Genomic DNA, 5528 nt, shown 5'->3' on the forward strand with positions numbered 1-5528 from the left:
AGCATTTCCTTCCTTTTATTTTTCATTTTTTAATATATTTTATTGATTTTTTTTACAGAGAGGAAGGGAGAGGGATAGAGAGTTAGAAACATCAATGAGAAAGAAACATTGATCAGCTGCCTCCTGCACACTCCCCACTGGGGATGTGCCCGCAACCAAGGTACATGCCCTTGACCGGAATTGAACCTGGGACCCTTCAGTCCACAGGCCAACGCTCAATCCACTGAGCCAAACTGGTCAGGGCTATTTCCTTCCTTTTAAAGACTGAATACCACTCCATTGTATTGTATAAACCATATCTTGTTCATCCTTTCCTCAGCTGATGGACACTGGAGTTTTTTCTGCTTTGGAGCTGTTATCAATAATGCTGCTATGAACATTCGTGAAATGTTTTTTGTGAACATGTTTTCAATTCTCCTGAGCATGTAGAGCTGCTGAATCATATGGGAATTCTATGCTTCACCTTTTGAGGAATTGGAAAACTGTTTTTCCTAAGCGGCTGCACCATTTTACATTCCCACCAGCAATGTATGAGTGCTCCCATTTATCCACATCCTTGTCCACACAAGTCATTGCTCATCGTTTTTTCTTACAGCAATTTCAGTGGGTGCTGAGCATCTTTTCATGTGCTTTTTGGTCATTTTTATGTCTTCTTTGGAGAAATGTCTATTAAAATCTTTTGCCCATTTAAAAATTGGGTTGTCTTGCCCAGCTGGTGTAGCTCAGCAGTTGAGCATCGACCTATGAAGCAGGAGGTCAGGGTTCGATTCCCGGTCAGGGCACGTGCCCAGGTTGTGGGCTTGATCCCCAGTGTGGGACCTGCAGGAGGCAGCCAATCAGTGATTCTCCCTCATCATTGATGTTTCCATCTCTCTCTCCATCTCTCTTCCTCTCTGAAATCAATAAAAATATTTTAAAAATAAAAAAAAATAAAAGTTGGGTTGTCTTTTAATTGTTGAATTGTAGTAGTTATTTATATATTCTGGACACTAGTCCCCTATCAGATATATAATTTGTGAATATTTTCTTTCATTCTATGGATTGTCTTTCACCTTAAAAATTTTTTTTTGGGGGGGGGGCTCCACCACATTTTTATAACCAGTATTCAGTGAGAAAAAAAATAAAGCTTTGAAATGTTATTTCTGTGTTGTTTTTTCTGTTTCTTAGTCCATCTACCTTTCTTCTGTTCTTTCTTTTTGTTGAGAACAGCTTTTTCTTCAATAAATAAATTTTTAGAATGTCCGACATATTTTGAAGGAAAATGAAGTCTCTTCTTAGATTTACTGACAGTCTTCAAACTGGGGTTTAACTTTTCTTTATTAAGAGAGCACGTGCCTGAGCTTTCTTCCCCTCAGTGCAGAATTATTTCATTTCAGAGCGAGACGAGCCAAGTCCTCTGCCCACGCCTGTCGGCCGGCCTCTTGTGATCCTACCACCAGGATATTCCCACAGCCCAAAAGCGGTCCTCCACCATAGTCTTCAGTGGGAGGCTCCCCACAAACACTGATGGCTTGTCCCTCGATGAGGTCTCTGATGCTAGATCAACTCTAGTACGAAATCCATCAGCAACCTGGGCCCCGTTTCTGTTCAATGCTTTAGTAGCCGCTCTCTCATCCTTAAACACAACATACTGGTAAGCATTCCTATTCTTCTGATCAGGATGAATTTTATGTTTTACTACAGCCGAATTTTTGGATATAGTTCTCTCTGCTGGAATCACAGAACAAAAGTGTACAGATTCTATCGGGCCATACTTTTTTTTTTTAAAAAAAATGACTTTAGCTCTTCTTATTACATGTGACAGGAAAATTAGCCACTTGGCTCTCTTGTTCTTTAATCTCTCTTCTTGGTTGATTTGAATTTTCTTCCTTTGATAGAAAACTGTGTGATATACATCATCCAGTACCTTTTAAAATAGATATACTTTTATTGATTTCAGAGGGAGGGAGAGATAGAAACATCAATGATGAGAATCATTGATCTGCTGCTTCCTGCACACCCCCTACTGGGGATCGAGTCTGCAACCCAGGCATGTACCCTGACTGGGAATTGAACCATGACCTCCTTGTTCATAGGTTGATGCTCGACCACTGAACCACATGGGCAGGGCCATCAAGTACTTTTTTTATCTGCTGCTATCACACCAGATTAAGAATTTTCCCTTTTCTGCGCTTGTTTCTGGTGAATTTATTCTTCTAAATCAGCACTTGCTAGAGTGCCGTTTGCCAAATTTTTGCATCAAAAAGTTTCTTTTTCACTTAGGCTTTTTTGCAGATTCTTGCAAACGCGGTCTTTGAATTTGGGGTGCATTTTCTTCCTCCTCATCCTGCTTCCTTTGGGGGCCATTCTCAGCCCGAGACCTCCCAGAGCTGCAGCACATGAGCCCGTATGTCTGGGTCCAGGCAACTTCCCCGAAAAAATTTTATTGAGATATAATCGACATATAAAATTATATAAGTTCTCTTTTTCTTTTCTTGTGATGTCTTTGTCCGGTTTTGGTGTCATGATGATATTGCCCTCATGGAATGAGTGGGGAGTGCTCCCCTCTTTACTAGTTTGTTGGTGAGCGTTTTTAAAACTGGTATGAGCGTTTCTTTAAATGTTTGGTAGGATTCACCAGTGACACCAGTTGGGCCTGAGCTCTCCCTTGTGGGTAAGACACTCCCGGTGCTGTCTCGCTGGTCCTCCCGCCTGCGTTGGCCAGAGCGCCCAGGAGGACCCCTGGCCTCGCCTGGCTGGAGGAATGCGCCCAGTGGCCAGGCTTCTGGGCTCTGAGAGGAGGGGGAGGTGGGTCTTCCTGTTCCGTGTGTTGGCGTTCGCTGTAAGCCCTGCTTTCCATTGAGGTCCCCTCCCCCGAGCTGGGCTGTGGGCACTGGTTTGCTCTTTCCCGAACCCCCTGGCCTGCTCGGTCGGTCGGTCGGTCGGTCGGTCGGGGCCGGCGGCCTGCTGCACAGAACTACGAGGAGGGGCACCCAATGCTGATTAGGCTCCCGCTTCCTCCTGTCACAGCCCTTCCTGCACCCCCAGGGTCAAGGAGCCTGAAGCCCCCAGCCTTTGAGAAGTTTTTGCAGTGAAAACTGGTCAGTTCATCGCTTCCCTCCTCGCTGGGTTAGGAACAGGGTTTTGATGAGAAGAATCTTTTGTTTCGTTTTGCTTTTAACCCGTCACGTGAGTAAGTACACGCACACCTGTTTTCTAGCTTCCGACAGGCTGTTTGCTACGGTCCACTTTTCCTTCCTTTTGTTCCTTGTCACACGCCCCCACCCCAGATCCTTTTACTGTCACTAGTGGGGTTTGGTAGGGAGTGAGGCGACCTGTGTGGTCGATTGGTCATCTTACCTGGAGGCCACCATCTCCTATTTAAGGCTTTGGCTTAAACCTATTCTGTTATCTGCGCTTGCAGAAGTCTGTCCTCAAGGGTGCGGCTGTTTTAGATTCTCAGCAGACACGGTAGCCTCGGGCTGGTAACTGCACCTTCTAGTCTCCTCGCTGGAATCTTTGAAGGCGTGTAGCAGTCAGGACTCCAGATCACAAAGGACAGAGAGCCAGTGTCACGCGCTTCGACAAAACAGGCTTTAACATTCTTATCTAAAGAAAGGCCCCGGGAGCAGGTTCTCGGGCAGGCCCTGCGCCAGGCCCCCCTCCTGCCAGCTCGGCATCCCCAGAGGAGAAGGGTCTGCTCTTTCCCGGGGTCTCAGCAGAAGTGCCAGGCGGGGAGGGGCGGGGGCGGAGCTCCTCTCTGAACTCAGAGCCGGGCACCTGATTGGCTGGCAGGGTGGAGTGGTCACCCTCGAAGGGAGGGGACGGGGGACCTTAGACTCCAAACACCACCTGGGCCAGAGCGAGTGAGGAGGGGTAGTTCCCCCAAACAGCACAGCAGTGCTGATACCAGCAGCAGGAACAGATGCTGGGCAGGCAAAAGTAACAGGTGTTCTACCGCAGGCCAATCACACCGCCTCTTTGCCTTGATGTAAATTAAACCTTTCGCTCCATGTCTGGAACCTGAAAACACGAGCCGTCTTTGCTGTTGTGATTATTGTCATTATTACTAGGGAGACGCTGTGGCTTGCCTTTTTATCCTTCAGAACTAATTCCTTTGCCAGGGACACAGACGGGCACAGAGTTTTTTGAGGAAACTCCATACTGTTCTCCACAGTGGCTGCACCAGTCTGCATTCCCACCAGCAGTGCAGGAGTGTTCCTTTTTCTCCACATCCTCTCCAGCACTTGTCGTTTGTTGATTTGTTGATGATAGCAATTCTAACAGATGTGAGATGGTACCGCATTGTCGTTTTGATTTGCATCTCTTGGATGATTAGTGACTTCGAACATGTTTTCATATGTCTTTTGGCCTTCCTTCTGTCTTCTTTCGAAAAGTATCTATTTAGGTCCATTGCCCATTTTTTGATTGGATTGTTTATCTTCCTTTTGTTAAACTGTATGAGTTCCCTGTAAATGTTGGAGATTAAACCCTTATCAGTGATAACATTGGCAAATAGGGTTTTCTTGATGTTTTGTTGATGGTTTCTTTTGCTGTGCAGAAGCTTTTTATTTTGATGTAGTCCCATTTGTTTATTTTCTCTTTAGTTTCCATTGCCCTAGGAGCTGTATCAGTGAAGATACTGCTTCGGCATATGTCTGAGATTTTGCTGCCTGTGGATTCCTCTAGTATTTTTATGGTTTCCCATCTTATGTTTAAGTCCTTTATCCATTTTGAGTTTATTTTTGTGTATGGTGTAAGTTGGTGGTCTAGCTTCATTTTTTTTGCATGTATCTGTCCAATTTTCCCAACACCATTTATTGAAGAGACTGTTTTGACTCCATTTTATGCTCTTGCCTCCCTTGTCAAATATTAATTGAGCATAGTGGTTTGGTTTCTGGGTTCTCTATTCTATTCTATTGGTCTATATGTCTGTTCTTGTGCCAGTACCAGGCAGTTTTGAGAACAGTGGCTTTGTAATACAGGCTTTGTAATACTACTTTGTTCAATTTTTTAAAAAAATTTAATTTGTAAAAAAAATGTATTTATTGATTTTTTTTAGAGAGAGAGGGAGAGGGTGAGAGAGATAGAAACATCAATGAGAGAGAAACATAGATCAGCTGCCTCTTGCATGCCCCGCCCCCGCTCCCCCCTCCGGGAATGGAGCCTGAAACCCAGGCCTGTGTCCTGAATCAAACTGGTGATCTCTCTCTCTCTTTTTTTTTTTAAAAAATATATTTTATTGATTTTTTTACAGAGAGGAAGGGAGAGAGATAGAGAGTTAGAAACATCGATGAGAGAGAAACATCGATCAGCCGCCTCCTGCACATCTCCCACCGGGGATGTGCCCGCAACCCAGGTACATGCCCTTGACCGGAATCGAACCTGGGACCTTTCAGTTCGCAGGCCGACGCTGTATCCACTGAGCCAAACCGGTTTCAGCAAACTGGTGATCTCTTGGTGCCCAGGACAGGGCTCCACCAATTGAGCCACACCCACTGGGCATCACTGATTTTTAAAAAATATTTTTATTGATTTTAAGAGAGAGA

General features: G+C 45.0%; 1 pseudogene; it reads right to left on the reverse strand.

Moving 5' to 3' along the window:
* Positions 1 to 1153: 1153 nt before the first annotated feature.
* LOC132211336 (RNA-binding protein 34-like) lies at positions 1154 to 2380 on the reverse strand (annotated as a pseudogene).
* Between the last annotated feature and the right edge of the window lie 3148 nt (positions 2381 to 5528).

This window comes from Myotis daubentonii, chromosome 10 (genome assembly GCF_963259705.1).
Source record: "Myotis daubentonii chromosome 10, mMyoDau2.1, whole genome shotgun sequence".
Taxonomy (NCBI): Eukaryota; Metazoa; Chordata; class Mammalia; order Chiroptera; family Vespertilionidae; genus Myotis; species Myotis daubentonii.